Source organism: Zalophus californianus, chromosome 2, assembly GCF_009762305.2.
Source record: "Zalophus californianus isolate mZalCal1 chromosome 2, mZalCal1.pri.v2, whole genome shotgun sequence".
Taxonomy (NCBI): domain Eukaryota; kingdom Metazoa; phylum Chordata; class Mammalia; order Carnivora; family Otariidae; genus Zalophus; species Zalophus californianus.
In genome coordinates, this window is record NC_045596.1 from 37,046,031 (window position 1) to 37,067,737 (window position 21,707).

The window sequence follows — 21,707 nt, forward strand, 5'->3', positions numbered from 1 at the left end:
TATGAAGTATGTTGTGTTAAAGAGAAAAACACGGGGGCGCCTGGGTGGCTCAGTCGTTAAGCGTCTGCCTTCGGCTCAGGTCATGATCCCAGGGTCCTGGGATCAAGCCCTGCATTGGACTCCCTGCTCAGTAGGGAGCCTGTTTCTCCCTCTCCCACTCCTTGCTTGTGTTCCCTCTCTCGCTGTGTCTCTCTCTATCAAATAAATAAAAGAAAAAAAAAATCTTAAAAAAAAAGAGAGAGAGAGAAACACGGGCCCAGAATGGTGTCACTTAGATTGAGTTCTCAAACCAGGGCTTGATACCTAGTCAAAAGCAGTTTCAACCTCCCCAAGAAATGTCATCTTAACTGGTCAGTCAGGAATTTTTCAGTCAATACCAAAGAGTTGGCAACTGGGGCCCTTTCCATCCCCCAAAGGAAGATGAGGTAACCTGGTTGGTAAGACACCTGACTTTTGCCCCTAGGGAAAGCCTTGCCTGAAACAATGCTTTTCTTCTGCCAGTAACTTCCCTGCCCCATCCTCCTTCTATAAAAACCTTCAATTTTTGTACACCTCCTCAGAGCCCCACTCTGCTTGCTAGATAGAATGCTGTCTGATTCATGAATCATTTAATAAAGCCAATTAGAACTTTATAATTTCCTCTGTTGAATTTTTGTTATTGAACAGTTCCCAAAGTGAAAACTCTACAAACCAAGCTGAGCTAATTTTCTGAATTCACCCACCCACTAGCAAATGCCTTCATTATCTGTAGCAACTTAGTACTCCTCCTGTGAAAAAATCAGGCAGGTTGCTCTAACTTAAGAAGACCTATGGAGGAGCGCCTGGGTAACTCAGTCAGTTAAGTGTCAGACTAGTGATTTCGGCTCAGGTCATGATCTCAGGGTCATGAGATCAAGCCCAGCATCAGGCTCCACCCTGGGCTTGGGGCCTGCTTGGAATTCTCCCTCCCTTGCTCTCTGCCCCTCCCCCCCATTAAAAAAAGCAAAATCTATGGAATTACATTCTTTTCAAACTTTATATTTTGAAATAATTTCAGAATTAAAGAAAAATTAGAAAAATTATATAAAGTATTTCATACACCTTCACCCAGAGTTCTCAAATGTTAACATTCCACTGCATTGTGTTCTTTCTGTGTGTATATTTTATTTTATTTTATTTTATTTTATTTGTGTGTGTGTGTGTTTTAGAACCATTTGTAAGTTGTATACACAATGCCCTGTTACAAAATACTTCAATCTTTATTTCCTAAAAACAGGATATCCTCTTTTATAACCACAGTGCAGTTGTCAAAACCAGGAAATTGACATTGATTCAGTACTAATATTTAATCTTCAGGCCTTATTTAAGTTTTGCCAATTGTTCCAATAATATCCCATTTAGGATAATGTGTTATATTCAGTTGCCATATCTCTTTAGTCTCATTTATTTATTTTTTATTATTTTTTAAGATTTTATTTATTTGAGAGAGAGAGAGAAAACGAACAGGGGGAGAGGGAGAAGCAGACTCTCTGCTGAGCAGGGAGCTTGATGCACGGCTTGATCCCAGGACCCTGGTATCATGACCTGAGCCAAAGGCAGACACTTAACTGACTGACCCATCCAGGTGCCTCTTTAGTCTCTTTTAATACAGAACAGTTCTTTATTTTTTTTTCTTTTTTGACTATTATGGACTGATGTTTGTGTTCCCCCAAAATCCATATGTTGAAACCCAAACCCCGCAGTGTGGCTGTATTTGGAGATGGATCATCTAATGAAGTAATTAAGGTTGAGTAAAGTCAAAGTGTGGGGCTCTGATCCAATAAGATTAATGTTTTTACCAGAAGAGACACCAGAGAGCTTTCTCTCTTGTTCTGCATACACACAGAGGAAAGGCCATGTGAAGACATAGGGTGGTGGTAGCCATCTGCAAGCCAGGAAGAAAACGCTCACTAGAAACTAATGCTGAAGATACCTTGATCATGGACTTCTAGCCTCCAGAACAGTAAGAAAATAAATTTCTGCTGTTTAAGCCATGGAGTCAGTGTATTTTGATATGGCAGCCTGAACTGACTAATACTTGGACATTTTTGAAGAATGCAGACCAGATATGGTGCTTAACTCTTAGTTTTAATATCTATCAAATCTATAATCAGCAAAGAGGCTATTGCAGTTATACAGGCAATCCATGATGGTGGATTGGTTTAAGATGCTGGCAGTGGCATGATGAGATGGTCCATATTCAGGTTATATTCAATATTAAAGCCCACAGGCTTCCTAATACATTGACTATGAGGCACGAGGGAAAGAGGGGAGACCCAGTTTCAACAAACATAACGAAGATCTATGACCGTTTACCACAAAGCAATTTCTATTTGGAAATAATTTTCAGTCCTAGTGGGATAATATTTTTTATAGATTTCCTATGTAAGTTTACGGAATGAAAGATGACTCGTTGGGTGAATAAATAGCTTCATTTATAGTATATTTTTATTTCAGGGTAAATTTAACTTTAGGAATAATCCAAAAGCCATAAGGTAAATAAGTTAGATGACCACTTTAAGCAATAACATTTGCAGCCAAAAATATAAGTAATGACTCTGACTTCTTTGCACTGTTCTTAAACTGATTCTGAAAGCAATTCCAAGGGAGACTTTTCAAAAAAGCTTTTAAGCAATGATAGTGTCATTAGCAAAAGTGGTTATGTCTTAAAGATTATTTTTCTTTAAAATTCAATAATTTTAAATTGAATTCAATAATATCCGTAGATAATATAATAGCTATTTATAGCTATAAATATAAATATCTATATCTGTAAGTTATGTTATTTTTCATTATTTTCATGTCTCCTTTCTGCCTGTGGAAGGATAAATTCTTTTCCTTCATTATTCTTGTTTTCTGGACATGGCTATCTCTAGGGTACCCTGAAGTGCTGATTAAAGAGTATCTAGACCTAAACCTATCTCTATCTATATACCTTTCTATATATTTATATCTCTATCCATATTATCTATATTTATATACATGTACCTAGATCATATGACTGTTAGGAATAGGACTTTCTCTTTAATCTAATAATTGCTTTTGCACTGTTCACTTATTTCTTTTAGACCTATGAATCTGGAAAGAACTTAGAAGTCATCTACTCAAACTCTCTAATCTAGTACATGAGGAAACTGATTTTCTTCCCAAATAGACCTTTAACCAGCATTACATTACATCTTATCCTAAATCCTATTTAGGGTAAGAACCCAGGTTCCCTGTCTTCTGGTGGCTCATTTTCTGGCTTGCAAATGGCTATCTTATTACTGTGTCTTCACAAGTCTGAGAGAGTGAGCACTGGTTTTTCTTCCTCTTCTTGTAAGGAGACTAATCCCCTCATGGGGGCCCCATCCTCATGAACTCACCTAAACCTCATTACCTTCCATAGGTTCCACCTCTAGGTACCATCCTATTGGAGATTAGAGCTTCAACATATGGATTTGGGGGGGAAGTGGGATATAAACATTCAATTCATATCAGTGTGTTTTCTTCCTTGATGGAGCTTACAGTCTAGTGGGGAAAACACAAATAAAAATTTCTTGTAACCAGTGTTATAAAATGGCAGAACAAGGTCCATAAGAAAGAAGGGTCAAAAATCAACTTTAGGGGGCGCCTGGGTGGCTCAGTCGTTAAGCGTCTGCCTTTGATTCAGGTCATGATCCCAGGACCCTGGGATCGAGCCCTCATCAGGCTCCCTGCTCAGCAGGAAGCCTGCTTCTCCCTCTCCCACTCTCCCTGCTTATGTTCACTCTCTTGCTGTGTCTCTCTGTCAAAAAAAAAAAAAAAAAATTAAAAAAATCAACTTTAGGTACAGTTTTCAGGAAAGCCCACCCTAAGGGAATGTTTGAGATCTGATGGGTCCTGGAGAGCCAGCCTTGGGCAGAGAAGAGATGTTCAGACACAGGGAGTTTCACTTACTAAGGCCCTGAAGAGAGAGAGATTGTAGTGTGTTTGGGGAATGAAAATAAAGTTTTCCAACTAGGGCACAGAGAAAGGAGCATGCAAGACACTGGAGCCAGAATCCAAATTGTTTAGATCTCTCAGGCCATGCCAAATGCAAATAGATACAACCAATTTTGAATTTTCAAACTTCACTCTGCTTGCTTTGATAGCCACTGGAGAACTTAAACAACAAACTTGATTAAAATGGCCAAGGAAAAGAAGGAAATACAGTTTGATAATTTATCTCCTGTTTTACTTATTTATTTTTTAAGAAAAAGCTTTTTCATGTTTTATTTGACAAACCTGGAAAAGACCTTAATGATAGGCAAATGTATTTGGAATAGGTGTTTGCCAAGAAGTCACCCGAAAGATCACATTGCTAATTAATGGTAGACTGTACCTAGAGCTTAAGCCCCACTTCGAATCTGCTTTTCCTTTTGCTACATCGTTATCTTCAGAGTCAAGAGGGAAAACATCAACAAACAAACAAAAAGACTCTGCTGAAACCTAGAGCCCTAAAAACATGGATCTTCTGGGCACAGCTTCTTACTCTCTGTTCCAGACACTGTTGGTGGTGTTCTCTGCGAGCCCTCGCAAGCTACTCCAGACCAGCGGGAGGAAGCACTTGTTTTCTCACAGTAAAGCACTGGTTTAAATCTCAGGCAAATGGCAGGCTGGGGCTCTGCTCTGAGGCACCATCTGTTCTTCTGATTTTGGAAACGATTTAAGGGATTTGAAAGATTCCATTTCATCGTGTGTAAAAAGCCAACTTGACAGTTCTTTTTTAACCCATGACCAATATATTCCTCAAAGACATATAGTTTCAATTGGAAGGCAAGACAGGGAAACAGCTCAATAAGGTTAATTCTGGCAGAAAAGAAAATTTCATTTCATAATGAAAATACATTTGCAAAAATGTTACCATATTTTTCTGTCTCTTCCATTAAATATATTTACCTAATTGAAGGAAGGGACTTTTTTTCCTTAAAGTTGAAATATCTATCATATCTGAAGAGAAGATACGACTGCTTCAAATGCAATATTCTGTTTGTACACAAAACATTGCTTCTGAAAGGTTAATAAAGGCATGTTTTGGATCCATAAGCATGATGGATGTATATGCTTTCTACAATGAAAACATTTTATGAAGAATTATATCTTGGGCGCCTGGGTGGCTCAGTCGGTTAAGCGTCTGCCTTTGGCTCAGGTCATGAACCCAGGGTCCTGGGATCGAGTCCCGCATCGGGCTCCCTGCTGTGTGGGGAGCCTGCTTCTCCCTCTCTTCCCCACTTGTGCTCTCTCTCTCTCACTATCTCTTTCTCTCTCTCTCAAATAAATAAAATCTAAAAAAATAAAAAATAAAAAAAAAAGAATTATATCTTAAGTCTGCTCTACTGTAAATTGGAGTATGGGAAATTTGCAATGAATTTGAAAAATGCAGGTCTGTTTTATTTTACCTTTTCCCTAACTTATCTGGGAAATTGAGGCAATATAAAAGAAATATATTTAAAAATAACGGTATCTCAATTGCATTTGTATAATTTGAGATTTAACCAATGAATATGAACAGAACAAATAGATATTTTCAGTAGGGAGGGTTAAAGTATTACTTGAGGTTAAGTAGGAAGGGTTAAAGTATTGTCTTAGGTCTTTTGCTATAGCTACTGTGTTGTAAGTGGAAATAAAAAGTTTTGACATTTTTATCTCCTTCATGGAGGGGGGGACTAGAATAAAAGAATGCTTGTGATTTAATTTAAAATATTTAAAGGGCTTGACTCCAAGAAGTTAATTCTTAATTTTTAATCACTTTCTTTTTTCTGTAAAATGGAAAAATAATTTGCATGTTAGTGCACATCATATTCCTTAAACTTGAAGTTCTTTAAACCAACAATGCACAGAGAGACAGATGTTGTTTATTTATTCTAAGGACCTGGAAATGACACAGCTTGAAGACGATTTTTAAGTAATCACCAGCTAGTCAGTTTTAAATATGCTTCCTTCCATACTGTTCTTCCTTCTATAAATGAAATGGTAAACATATTGAACTTACCCATATTTATTAACTAACTACCGCATGCCACGCTACATACGTTAAATGACTATGACATAACACTCGCTTCATGGAGTTTTTAGTCTCATTTGGAATAAAAATACTTAAAATTTCAGGTTAAGTAATCCTTTTAATTAAAAAGAAGTCTGGTTTCTTATCATAACGAATTATCCTGTTGGAAACTATACTTTGTTTTCCTCTCATTTACAGGTTTATTGAAGAATAATTGAAATATGATAAACCGTAACATACACAAATCTGTTAAGTTCTGATATGTGTGTCTCCTGTGACTCCATCACCACAATCAGGATAATGAACATATCCTCTATCCCTAGAGGTCTTCCCTTGTCCCTCTGTGATCCTTCCCTCTTATTCCTGCCCAGCCTCCCGGCCCCAGACACCTACTGATATTTCTGTCACTGACTTCTAGCTTATACTTCCAAGAACTTTATACAGTTCTAGTATGCATTCTTTCTTCTATAGTTTCTTTCATTCAATGTAATTATTTCGAGATTCATCTATTTTACTGCATGTATTAATAGTCCATTTGGTTTTATTGCTGTGTTGTATTCCAGCATATGGATATACTACAATTTGATCATCCATTCATCTGTGGATGGCCATTTGTGATGCTTCCAGCTTTTGATTATGATTATGAACAAAGTTTCTATGAACATCTGTGTACAATGTTTATGTTTATGTGCATGAGTCTTTGTGTGGACATATGATCTCATTTTCTTGGGTAAATAGCTTAACAACGAATGGCTGGTTGATATAGCAGGTTTACATACAAATTTTTAAGAAATTGCCAAACTTACCCTGCCCAGCACCGCCCACTCCATCCCTGTCCTCAGCCGGCCCCTTCACCCATGTCCATCACTCCATGGGGAAGTGCTGGGAGCATGTCAGACAACTGCCCTACAAAGTTGCTGACATCAGCCTGTCTCCCTGGGGGGACAAAAAGTCCTGGACATTGTGGGGACAGATGCCGGGCCTGATGCCCATGCGACAGATGTACTTGGTCTCCAAGCCACTGAAGGGCAACTGCAAGGCTGCCTACCTACAGATGATGGTGGAGACAGCCATCATCATCAAGACCCTTGTCTATCTAGGATCAGGCAGTGGTGGCCATTGCCAAGGCTGGCATTCCAGTGTACACCTGGAAGGGTGAAAGAGATGAGGAGTACCTCTAGTGCACTGAGCAGATGCTGTACTTGAAGGAAGGCCTCTCAACATGATTCTGATATGTCGAGAGCTCCTAATAGGCATCTGAGTCATTTCTGAAGAGACAAGAACAGGGTCTATAACCTATACATGACAACACATTTTGTCGTTTGTTTACTTATTATTGAAGTTTGAAGATTCTTTACATATCCTGGATATAAATCCTTTATCAAACATATGATTTGCAAATAATTTCTTCTAGTCTTTGGTCTTTATTCTGTTAGTATCTTTCAAAGACTAGAAGTTATCCATTCTGATGATGACCAGTTTATTATTTTTTTCTATATGGAAATTCTTTGCTTAATCCAATGTCAAAAACATTTTCTCTTATGTTTTCCTATGGAAGTTTTGTAGTTTTAGTTTTTTTAGTTTTTACTATTAGGCCTATGCTCTATTAAAGTTAATTTTTATATATGATGTAAGCTGTAGATTGAAATAATATTTATTTTTAATATAGTTTGTTGAGAATTAATTTTTGTATATGGTGTAAGCTATAAAAGCTATAAATTGAAGTAATTCTTCCTTTTTAAAATATAAATATGTGCCATTTGCCTTTCTGCACAGAATTGGCTTTGCATCTCTTTTAAAAATCAGTTCTTTCTGGGCTCTATTCTTTTCCATTGAACTCTTTGTCTATATTGAAACTGATACTACACTGCTTTGGTTATTGTAGCTTTATTAAAATTCTTGATATCACATAATGCAGTCCTTCAATTTCTTTCCAGGAATTAATTTTTTATTAAGACTATTTTTGAGGGCACCTGGGTGGCACAGTCTGTTGAGTGACTGACTCTTGGTTTCAGCTCAGGTCCTGGTCTTAGGGTCCTGGAATCGAGTCTCCTGATAGGCTCCACGCTGAGATTCTCTCTCCCTCTCCTTCTGCCCCTCCTGCTCATGTGCTTGAGCTCTCTCTCTAAAATAAATAAATCTTTAAAAAGAAGACTTTATTTTTTTAGAGCAGTTTTAGATTCACAGCAAAACTGAGGAGAAGGAAGGTATGCAGAGTTCCCCTATACTCCTGCCCCCACACTTCCAAAGCCTCCCCTTTGTCAGCATTCCCTACCAGGGTGTGACTTTTGTTAAAACTGATGAACCTACACTGATACATCATAACCACTGAAGGTCTGTGTAGTTTACATTAGGGTTCACTCTTGGTGTTTGAATACATATATAATGGCATATATCCGTCATTATGGTATCATACAGAGTATTTTCACTGCCTTAAAAATATGTGCTCAGCCTATTCAACCTTCCCCCAACCTGACCCCTGGCAACTACTGATCATTTTACTGTCCCCACAGTTTTGCCTTTTCAAAATGTTATATAGTTGGGATCATACAGTATGTAGCCTTTTTCAGATTGGCTTCTTTCACCTAGCAATTTGCATTTAAGTTTCCTCCATGTCTTTTCATGGCTTAATAGCTCATTTCTTTTTAGTGCTAACTACTATTCTGTATTTATTTATCCATTTAGCTACTGCAGGACATCTTGGTTGCTTCCAAGTTTGGGAACTGTAAATAAAGCTTCTATAAACATCCCTGTGCAGGTTTTTGGGTGGATGTACGTTTTCATCTTCTTTGAGTAAATACCAAGGAGTGCTATTGCTGGATTGTATGGTAAGAGTTTCTTTAGTTTTGTAAGTAACCTCCAAACTGTCTTCCGAAGTGGCCATAGCATTTTGCATTCCTTATCAGCAATGAATGTACTTGTATTGTTAACAACGAATGGCTGGTTGATATAACAGATATAAACAATAAAACTATTGTTTATATCCTTGGCAGCATTTGGTATTGTCAATGCTCCAGAGTTGAGCCATTCTAATAGGTGGGCACTGGCAACTCGTTGTTTTAATTTGCATTTCCCAGATGACATATGATCTGGAGCATCTTTCCATATGTTTATTTGCCATCTGTATATCTTTTTTGTTGAAGGATCTGTTAAGGTTTCTGGCCCATGTTTAAATTGGGTTGTTTGTTTTCTTACTGTTGAATTTGAAGAATTCTTTGTATACCTTGGATAATAGTCCTTTATTAGATATGTCTTTTGTAAATATTTTCTCCCAGTATGTGGCTTGTCTTCTTTCCTTGACATTGCTTTTTGGAGAGCAAAAGTTTTTAATTTTAAAGAAGTTCAGCTTACCAATTATTTCTTTCATGAACTGTGCTTTTGTTGTTATATAGAAGAAGTCATTGCCGTACCCAAGATCATCTAGGTTTTCTCCTATGTTATCTTCTAGGAGTTTTATAGTTTTGTATTTTACATTTAGGTCTATGATTCATTTTGAGTTAAGTTTTGTGAAGGATTTAAGGTCTATATTTAGATTTTTTTTTTTTTTTTTGCATGTGGATGTCTAGTTGTTACAGAACCATTTGTTAAGAAGACTATCTTTGCTTGATTATATTGCCTTTGCTCCTTTGTCAAAGATCAGTTGACTATGTTTATTTGGGTCTATTTCTGGGCTCTCTATTCTGTTTCATTAATCAATTTGTCTATTCTCTTTCTAATGCTGCACTATCTTGATTACTGTAGCATTATAGTACGTCTTGTAGAATGGCTCATGTCCGTTCTACAAATCTGTTCTTAGGTTTTTCATAGATGCCCTTTATGAGGGTGAGAATCACCCTTTTTATTTATAGTTTACTAAGAGTTTTTGTTCTGAAGAAATAATAGATGTTGCCTTTTGTTAAATGTATTTCTTACATCTACTGAGATATGTTTTCTCTTTTTCATCCTGTGAATATAATGAATTACACTGATTTTTGAATATTAAACCAGTCTTATCTTCCTAGAATAACCCCTATTTGATCATGCTATATTATAATTTTTATATTTTTTGGATTTAATATGATAAAATGTGCTAAGAATTTTTGCATCAATTTTTATGAGATAATTATTGTACTATAGTTTTCTTTTCCTTCAATGTCTTTGGTTTTAGGACTACAGTAATTCTGCCTTCATAGAATGAATTATATAGTGTTTCCTCTTCTGTTTTCTGAAAGAAATTCTGCAGAATTGGAATTACTTTTTCCTTAAATGTTTGGTAAAATGGTGAAGCCATATGAACATTGAGGTTTGAGTGTGTATGGAGGGAAAGTTTATAATTGTAAACTAAATTTTAAAGATAAGATAGAGGGCTCTCAGTCTTTATATTTACCCATGAAGTATCTACTCCCAGTGTCTTCATTCCTGTGTTGATTCAGATTTTTATCTTATACCATTGTCCTCAGAACTTCTTTAATATTTCTTGTAATACAGACTTGCTGGCAATGAACTCCTTTAGCTCTTATGTCTGAAAAAGGCTTTATTTCACCTTTGGTTTTAAGTGAAATAGAGTTATAAGTCGACAGGCTTTTTTTCATTAAAGGTGTTGCTCCTTTGTTTTCTGGCTTACTTGTATTCCAATGAGAAATCTGTTGTTAATCTTACTTTGTTCCCCTTTTTTCTCTGTCTTCTTTTAAGATTTTATCTTTATCACTGGCTTCAAGCAATTTGATTATGATGCGCCTTTGTGTAGTTTTTATTTTTTTTCACATCTCTTGTACTTGCGGTTTGTGGAACGTCTTGAAACTATGGGTCTATAGTTTAATTGAATCTTGGAAAAGTTTTGGCAGTAGTTTCTTCAAATAATTTTTGTCACCCCCATTTTCCCTTTTAGGGACTCAAATTACATGCTACTTGAAGTTGTCCCACAGCTCTCTGAATTATTCCTGAGGCTGTGCCCTCTGGTCTGTCAGCTTCACAAGAGTTTTTCATTTACCTCCTCCCCCGTTTAGGAGGGACAAGAAGACTCCAGTGGGCTGGAGTTGGGTATTTCCCATCCCTCAGCTCAAGTAAACTCTAATAAAACCCATCTGTTTAAGCTCTGTTAACTAGTTCTCCCTGAGGGCAGGCCTTGTTAAAAAGAGTGTTCCGGTGTATTTCAAAATGGTTCCTTTTCCTCTCTCCCTGCCAGAAGTATGTAGGGGGGTTTTCTCCGCTGTTCACTGCGGGACCTTGGCGAAGCTCCCGGAGGTAAAACGGAACAAAAGTGAGTGAATGTTCTACACTACTGAGTGCTGGCTGTTTTTGTATTCTATAAATATTCTTGAGATTTGTTCTGGGATACCGTTAATTTACTTGGAAATGATTTGATTCCTGTCGAGTCTTGCTTTAAAGCTTAGTTCGGTAGGATGTGTAACATTACTCAAGGGCAAATTTTGCCATAGTGGTAAGAGAACTTTTCTGAGTACTCTACTTGGTGGTGTTTGCTTCTGAGGTTTTCCCTCAGCTGGTGGACACAGGAACTCTCCTTGGACTACTGGAGAGTATTCCCTCTACTGCCTTTTCCCAGCCCTTGGTAATTTCTTCACATGCATGAGCTGGTAATAGCCTGGCTGAAGTTTCTAGGGGGAGCCTCCATGAATCTCTGCAGGTCCTTATGTGGCTCTCTAGCCACCATGGCCTTTCTCGTCTTCCAGCAATACCTGCTCAACTCAGGGAAACTGCCAAGCTTTGCCTGGCTTCCCTTTTCCTCACCAAGTCAGGTAAACCTTTTTTCAGGAATTACTGCCTTAGGTCACCTGAAACATAGTATCTTGAGACCTATTGTTTCATACATTTCCCTGTCCCAACCTGTTGTTTTATTAAAGTTAAGAGGGGCCTGTTACTCAGTTTTGGCCAGAAGAAAAATGCCTTCATTTTTAAATTTTGCTTTTAATACTTAATTGGGCGGTTATGATTTATGTGTATATGGATTTTGTAACTCAGTGGCATTAAAACTATAAATTATGCAGATTTAATGTAGGATAATTTAAGAATTTTAATTAACTCTCCATGTTTAAATTTTACCTAATGCAAGCAAATCCTCCAACAAAAAAGCCAAGAAATTTTAGGAATTATTTTCAAAACTGGACAGATCAATGGGTTGTAAAGTAGGTTCATGCTACTGATACATTTTGGCACTTTTGTTTAACTTAGTTGAAGTTTTTTTTTTTTTTTTAAGATTTTATTTATTTGCCAGAGAGAGAGAGAGAGAGTGCTGGAAAGAGTAAAAGGTGGGGGTGGGTTGGCAGGCAGAGGAAGAAGCCGGCTCCTTGCTGAGCAGGGAGCCCAGTGCAGGACTCAATCCCAGGACTCTGGGATCATGACCTGAGCTGAAGGCAGAGGCTTAACTGACTGAGCCACCCGGCCACCCTTTTGGGTTTGAATTTTGCAAAATATTCAGTAATGAGTCGGTTATACAAAGTGTTGTTTATGTAAGTTTATCTCCTGAAGAGGAGACATTATTATCTTTATCACCTAAGGGTGAGAGCTGAGGCTCACAGAGCTTTTGACGTTTGCTTAACTGTGTAACTGAGAGAATCAGAGCAAGTAATGAGACCAAAATACCGAGGAGTTCAGAGATACTTCTGCGATTCCACATTGATTTAGTGGTTGCTGTAAATTCTTAGGTACATTTGTGAATTAACAGTGCAAATGTAATGAGTTTAATGTATTCGTAAAAAGTTGAGGAAGCTATATATATGCTATTCCAGATTTTGTTACATGAAGCTATAAATGATAATGTATATTGATGTTTACTAAACCCCTCTAAGGGGGTGGACCGCCTACTTCACTTCCCAAAAGGAATCTGTATCTCTAATGTTGTTGCTTTCCTCAAAAGTAGGAGTGAACTATCTGACTAATGATATTTGGAAAAAAGAATCTGAGCCTGGGTCCGCTCCACCCTTTTCCTGGTTTTCTCCCTCTCCCTTTTCCCTTTTCCTCTCCATCTCTCACACTTGCTCCAACTTGCCTCTTATTTCTGCTTCCTCCAAGAAATGTGGGACGGAGCACTATGCAGGACCTTTTAGGTTTGCCAAACCCACTTGTCCTTTCTTCTACCTTGTCTCGTGGATTCTTGGACTCTTTGCATTTAGTGTGTTGAGAGGAAAGCCAGAATCCTCTGGTGACTGACTGGTAAGGCTTGGTTTGGAACTCTTAGGGAGTTTTTTTTTTTTTTTTTTTTGGCTTCAGTTCCTAGCCACATATCCGTCCAGCTTTACCAGTAATAAATTTGATGTTTTAAAGTTTGTTTTTAAAGGTGAGAGGATTGGGGCACCTAGGTGACTCAGTCGGTGAAGCGTCTACCTTCGGCTTGAGTCATGATCCCAGGGTCCTTGGACTGAACCCCACATGGGTGTCCCTGCTCAGTGGGGACTCTGCCTCCCCCTCCCCCTTGCCCTCTACCCCTCCCCCTACTCAAGTGTGTGCGCTGTCTCTCTCTCACACACAAATAAATAAATGTCTTAAAGGTGGGAGGATCATCTCCTTCACAAACCACAACAGGTGCTTTCAAATCATATACTTATTTCCTAAGAGTAGGAAGAATTCTCTTCAAGTAATCATGTATTTATTTATCAAGCCCATATCCCTAGCATCAGATTAATATTTAGCAAATATGCACTAGTACAGGAACACTGGCTATTCATTGTTGAAATACTTTTATACAGTCTAGTAAGCATCTGGTTCCAAAAGCTCTCAAGTACTCACCCATGGTCCTAACAGTCAAAGCCCCTCCTTTAGGGCCATCCTGAATGCCCCCAAAATGACAGCTAAAGGGTAAATAGCTGGCATAATGGAATACTGCCAAGACTCTGTTCAAGCACTACGGCCAGCATCCATTTTTGTTGTCAGACCCATGTTGAGAAATATTGACTACTACCCCTGCCTAACACATTAAAAAGAAGGTAAACTTAAAATGCATATTGTAAAATATAATAGAGAACATAAAAACAGTTTTGTTTACTAAAATTGATGTTATTTTCAAAAGTTTTTGTTATGTGAATAACTGCATTAAATGTATCATTTTTTCCTCTATTGGTACCTATAAAGACAATATGAGATTTAACCTAAAAAAAGGGGAAAAAACTAGTTAGTCAATACCTGCCTTTTTTTGACAAAAGATTTGAAATGGCTTATAGGAAATACATATAATAGAAATACAAAATAAAATATAAATTTGAATAGTCACCAAAGTGAGATGAAACTAAAAATGTAGATTTCTAGGCTTCCTGGACTATACAGTTGCTTAAGGAAGGTGATAAATTTCATTCTGAGACTCCTAGCAGTGAAGTTTAAAGAAATCCAACAGAAGAGAAAAAAAATTGTCAAATATTTTTGTATCTCTGGATGAATGATGACTTTTTAGCTTAAAATCAATACATGAAATCATGGAGAAATGGTAGATTTAACTGCATATAATTTTAAATTTATGTTATATCAAAAATAATATAATTTGTCTTTTTTTTTATAAGAGACACTTTTTTTTTTTTTAAAGATTTTATTTATTTATTTGAGAGAGAGAGAGAGAGAATGAGAGATAGAAAGCACGAGAGGGAAGAGGGTCAGAGGGAGAAGCAGACTCCCTGCCGAGCAGGGAGCCCGATGTGGGACTCGATCCCGGGACTCCAGGATCATGACCTGAGCCGAAGGCAGTCGCTTAACCAACTGAGCCACCCAGGCGCCCTATAATTTGTCTTTAAGGGAACATAACAGGCTCAGAGAAAGATTTCTAGGGAATATGACCGTGATTTTTTTTTTTCCTTCTGGATTTGCAAAAGCTGCTTAAGATCTCAGAAGGATTGTCCTTGGTAGGTTTGTCTTCTCTTTCAAATACTTTTTTTTTCCTAAAGATTTTATTTATTCACTTGAGACACAGACATACAGAGAGGGAGAGAGCGAGCATGAGCAGGGAGAGAGGCAGAGGGAGAGGGAGAAGCAGGCTCCCCGCTGAGCCAGGAGCCTGATGTGGGGCTCGATCCCAGCACCCTGGGATCATGACCCAAGCTGAAGGCAGACGCTTAAGTGACTGAGCCACCCAGGCGCCCCTTCTCTTTCAAATATTTTAAATGTCTAGCAGAACAGACTTACAAACCTACTAAGTGACCCACTTAATTCTTACCAGTTCTCTTCCCTATTCTGGAGCTTTGTCCTAGGATGCATGCTTTTGGTAAAGTTCTACTTGATACAGAAATTACAGGTTGTCTGTTTGACTTCCAAGTATTTTTCATTGTTCAGATATGCTTGTTACTACCTATGGCCACAAGTAATTGAACTGCTGATTTAAGCCAATGAGCATTTTCTAGGAGGAAAATGAATTCAGGTGATTCCGATCAGTCTGGCATCACTTTTAAGGGTGAAAATGTGCAGGGGGCTGTTGGTGATGATAGCTCTCTATCATGAATGCTATAAAACAGATAAAAGTAATTTTCTTTCTTTTCTTTTTTTTTTAAAGATTTTGTTTTATTTATTTGAGAGAGAGAGAGAGAGCACATGAGATGGGGGAGGGTCAGAGGGCGAAGCCGACTCCCTGCCGAGCAGGGAGCCTGATGCAGAACTCGATCCAGGGACTCCAGGATCATGACCTGAGCTGAAGGCAGTCGCTTAACCAACTGAGCCACCCAGGCGCCCTAAAAGTAATTTTCAAAGTGGGAGAAGAGTGAAGCAGATCAGCAGAGAGAGGACTTTGCGATTCTTTTTTTTTTTTTTTCCTTCCCTACAGCTTTTTAGTTATTGGTTCCATACCCTCCTTTGGCCTCAGCAGCAATTCTGCCCTTCACTTTTCTGAGAAGCATTTGTGTCTTTATGATAAGTCTCCCTCTCTATTTAAGTTAGCTGCTGAATAGTTCCTGTGAAAACATGGGCCCACCAGAACTTTTGATGTGTATCTTCACCTAAGTCGTGCCTGAGATTATAATTTCCAGCCTCGTGCCTTGATTTCTGATGGCTCCTGAGGTGTTTGCCTCTGAGACTGTGTCCCCTACCTCCACACTCAGGTGTGCAAGTCTTGTATTAGCTCCAAAGCCCCTCCTTCTTCTGACTTCTCCATGTTATATTTATTTATTTCATGTTACTTTTAGATTCTGACTTCTGTAATTCTTTACATTCCCATCTGGTCACTACACAAAGAAGTGAATTAAGATATGTTGAAGTTTCTGGTAGAAACAGCTTGGGAAATTTTTTTCTAAATATTTTACATAACAATGTAACTTTAAAATTCAATGTTAAATTTAAACCTCCACTATTGTACCTGTACGCCATTTTGCTGTATTATGACAATACATTATTCTAATCCGTTAATTTGGAATTAGTAATTTTATGAAAATACGCATTAGTTGAATTTCAATTTATTCCTGTAGGGTCTCAGGTTCTGCTGGGCTTACTAGAACATAAAGTGAGAAATCAGCAGAATGTTTTGAAGAGTGATGACTAATTTGTAATTCCTTAAAAAGATCATGTATAGAAATAATGCATTGCTTTTAGCGTATAAATTCTAATTGATATGCCGTACAGTAGGGATTATGAGGAAAAATACTGCCGTACTGCACAGTATAGTAATGTGTTGTTATCTTGTGGGAAGAGGTCTATTTCACATTATTTTAGAGATTTAATGGTGGGGAGGAATCTTCTTATTTAGGCTGCCATCACTGTTAGAATAAAGGTGCAGTTTGTCTTCCATCTTGAGTCCTTTGAGTGCCTTGTTCAACTTATGATTTTGATTGCTATAGTTAAAGATGACTAAGAACCTTTCAAAGGCTACATATAATTGAAAAGTTTTTGGGGTCTTAATTTCTTAGACAAACACAAAACAATGTAACATCCTTGCTATTTGTTATAATTGATGCAAAACCTAGTATTCAAAAAGGGACCAAGGCGAAATAAGTACATTTATTATTAACATACATTTAAATTTGTTGCACCCATTGCACTCAAGATAAGTTTTCTAAAGATGCCCCTTGCTACTTAGGAAAAAACCACATCACATCCAGATACTTAAACACTTTTGCCCTACTAGAAGCCGGTGGTATCTAGGCAAGATGATCCTATATTAAGAAAAAACTTGTGGAGATCGAATGATGTTTGATTGCTTTCAGCTGTTCTCTAATCCAAAGCCAGAGAGCTGCTTACTCCCTCAGGGAAAACAACTCCACAGCAACTCATTTTACACCAAAACGATTAACTGAACTTAATTGGGCATAGCATTTAATAAGAAGAGTGTCCTTTGGGAAAACAATTTTTTATGTGTCTGCAACCACAAAGCATAAAATTGCTATGATTTGTGTGTGTGTGTGTGTGTGTGTGTCCTAGTAACAACTTTATAAAAGATTCTAGAAACCAACATAACTTCTGCATAGTGTTTGCCAAATTGTTAACTATTAGAAAAATGATGTCCATTTCTCTTTCAACACTTTTATATGAGACTTCATCTTCTGACCAATGACTTATTAAATTCTACAGGAATAGAATAAATGTGAATTTTATTTGAAAAGTCTTCCTCTTTGAAGTGTCTCCTATGAACTAAAGTTCAAGCTTTATTTTCTGTGATACAGGGCAGTTTCTTTTTAATATCTAAAAAAAATGATGAAAATATAAATCGATGAAGTATAGATTGATACAGCTTACTGGTGGTGCTCTTTTAGAATATTATTTTACTTGTCCATTAAATTTTAAAATGTAACATTTTGCCCCAGGGTTATAATACACATCTTATTTGACATAGATAGCAATGCCTACTGTTATGTTGTACAGCAATTTCAATTTATGCATCATTTGTATTCTACCTTAGTTTAATAATACAATTGAAATAACCTTGAATTTTTAAAAAGCCTTAAACCTTAAGTTCCGAGGAAAAAAATGACACTTAAAATTAGTCTTTTTACTGTCAGTGAAGGGGTAATGTGAATAAAAGAGGAGATACGAAAAATAGGCTTATTTGTCATCATTGGTTTTAAAACTCAAGTTGAGTAGAGTAGGAAAGAGAGGGTTTTATTCTGATTCCCTTTTTGTGATAAATCTAAAAGCTCTTAAAATTTTGGAGATGCTATTTTAGGACATGTTGGCATATTTATTTAGGATTTGTAAAATTCTTGCCTTAAAGTAAGAACTAAATGTTTCTCGGAGGAAAAGTATTTGTCACAGATAAGAGCATTCTAAAATAATCTGTTTTAAAGTAAATATAAAATATGGAATAATTGGTGCTCTGCTGCTTTGTATTCAATAATAAATCTGAGCACCCTGAAATTATTATTTGCCAGTTCTGGAAGTCAAAAGTCTCCCTCTTAGGCATGTAGTTCTTTAACCATAGTAAAAATTAAAGCATGAGCTCTGAAAAAGAGCATATGCATAATGAAATATTCACCACACTTTATCCATAAATATGTCTAGGTCTAGAGAGGTCAAATGACATGCCGATGATCAAATTCATTAGAACCTGGAAATAGTTGTAAATAGCTAAAAAATAATTTACTTTTCAATTGGTTCTTGTGCTTTTTCTGATTTTTGTATTAAACTATGATTACAGTAATCTCTGGAATGACTGTCTGGGTTCAAATTCCAGCTTGGCTACTTAGAAATTATGTGACCTTGAACAATTTACTTTACCACTCTTTGCCTCATTTTTCTCACTCCTCCCAGGGGGATATAACAATATTTACTTCCTAGGATTGTTATGAAGGTTAAATGATTTAAAACCATTTTGAACAGCGCTTGGAATGAAGATAGTACACTCAGCTGGATAAGCCCAGTAGATGTGATGGTCCTCTATCTTGCCTATGATGAAAAAAATCCATTAAAGACTTTGTTTGTGCTTCTGTTTTTTTATACAAATATTCAAAGCAGTTTTATTTTTAATAGCCAGAATGTGGAATCAACCCAGTTATTCTTCAAAAGATGAGTGGCTGACAATTCATGATATATATACATACCATGGAATACTAATGACTTAACAACAAAGTGGAATAAAGCCTTGATACACACGGCAACTTGGATGACCATCCAGGGGATAGTCTAGGTGAAATAAACCAATCCCAAAGGTTAAATATCACATTACCCCATTTATATAACACTTTTGAAGTGAAAAAATTGCTAAGAGTTAGGGATGGGGCTAAGCAAGCGGAGAGATGGATATGGTTATCAAGGGCAACAGGAGGAATTCTTATAGTGATGGGACTGTTTGGCATCTTGATTCTGTGGTGGATGTACAAACCTATAATTGTGGTAATATTTTTTGGAACTAAATACACCCCTCCACACAAACACCTGCACATGCACAGATGAATATAGGTAAAAGTAGGGAAATTGGAATAAGATGTATGAATTGTATCTATGCAATATCCTTGTTGTATTCTGCAAAATATTGTAACACAATGGATAAAGAAAGTAACTATGGGGCTTCTCTATTAGTTTTTATAACTACCTGTGAACTGCATTAGAACTGCGTTTGAATCTACAACTATCTCCACAAGAATTTCAATTAAAAAATAAGGTAAGGCAGGGGCGCCTGGGTGGCTCAGTCGTTAAGCGACTGCCTTCGGCTCAGGTCGTGATCCCGGGGTCCTGGGATCGAGCCCCACATCGGGCTCCCTGCTCAGCGGGGAGCCTGCTTCTCCCTCTCCCACTCCCTGCTGCTTGTGTTCCCTCTCTCGCTGTGTCTCTCTGTGTCAAATAAATTAAAAAATAAATAAAAAATAAAAAATAAGGTAAGGCAGAGACTACTTGGGATTTGAAAATTGCTATCCATAATCATGTGTAGGAGATAGACCGTTAAAATTAAAAGTGTACTACTGTATAGAATAAGAATATATAAAATATACAAAATATCATAGAACATGAATAGGATCATAGAATCCAAAAGATACTTGAGAGAGAACTTCATCCAGATGAAGATTTTGTCATTCTTTGGCAAAATGTGAAATATAAGTATGATGGTGGTGGGTATTGTTGGCATAAATTTTCTAACTGTCCTAACTTGGGAAGAAACTATACTTTGTTCTGAGATTATGCCCTTCCTACTTTCTGATTTTATAATTTTCTTTGTCTTTTTACAAAATAATAGTTATAATAGTTGTTTTTGTAATGCCCTTCCTTGATAAAATAAAAAGCTGATTAACTTAAAAAAATGGAATAGGTACAAATATGCCCCTCCTCTTCTGCCAAAGAATAGAAAAGGATAGGATAGGAAAAACAAATGAAAGTAACGCTCACCAGCAAAAATACTGCACTTGAATGGAAAAGGGAAATGGTATCGAATATACAGAGATATGTCAATGTATAAAGGTGAGGGAGAGACTGGAAAGCTGAGGGAAAGGTGAAGAGAAAGGAGAAAGAGCATGGGCCGGCAGAAGCTGACACAGTGTTGAGAATGCAAATGAAGAAGAGCCGGAAAGCACAGCCAAGGGTTTTCCACAATGATCACATGCACAGAATTTTCCTTCAGAAGGAGTTCTTATGTTTTGGGCAGGATTGGGCCCTGTGAGATTGCACTGCATGTGCATGGAGTCTCTTCAACAGGAACTTTCTGATGGTCATTGAACATATTCTGCAGTTTAAAAGTTGCCTACATTCTTTGTACTCAAATACGTTCTTTCCTTACGAGTTACTATAGTATGTTTAGGGTCGGATCCTAGCAAAAAAATTAAGTTGTGTTCACAAATTCATAAGAGTTAGCTTCTGACTGAGTTCTTTTGAGTAAGAATGTCCTGGGAATTTTTCTACATTTATTATTTTTATAGATTTCTCACTATCACTGCTTCTCAGAGGATTGTTTAAACTTAAATTATTATGGACATATTTAATATACGAGGCACGTTTATGAAATCATCTGGGGAGAAAGCAGACTGAAATTTTCATCAACGTTTTCCACAAGCCCGTCCTTCACCCAGACACTCATGAGTAAGGGCTCCCCTTTGGGTGAAGGCCGCTTCCACTGAATGTCTCTTTTTTGTTTCTTTCATGATTCTCCATCTGGTCCTTATGACCCTGGGCCAATCCACAGTAACACAACCAGGCCTCTTTCCTTGCCACCTTTATATTTTCTTTTCTTTTTTTTTTTTTTAAAGATTCTATTTATTTATTTGAGAGAGAGAGAATGAGAGATAGCACGAGAGGGAAGAGGGCCAGAGGGAGAAGCAGACCCCCCGCTGAGCAGGGAGCCCCATGTGGGACTCGATCCCGGGACTCCAGGATCATGACCTGAGCCGAAGGCAGTCGCTTAACCAACTGGCACCCGCCACCTGTATATTTTCAAACTATGTGATGGATCATCTTTAAAATTGCCCTAATTGAGGTTGATTTTTTTTTTTTTTTTTAATATTCTGAGTACATTTGCAAAATCTGCACACACTGCCCATCAGGCTATAGCTCCTCATCAAGTGCCTCCACATTTCCCTGGAGTAGAGCCTGAGGACTCATGGCAGCTGGGTGAATTCAAACAAGAAAATGCTTTAGCAAACTCAGGGTCTTATGAAGGCATGCACTCAGACACACACATGCACACCAGTTTTTCAACCTCCTTACATGACAGCCTACATAATATACAGAAATAGTTCAAGTATTATAAAAATGGATAGAGCTCAGTTTTTCCTCCTAGTATTAGTGTCATGGATTTAGTACCAAATATGCATTCTGCACACAGTAGTTACTTTGGAAGTGAACCATACACTCAAAATACGGATAC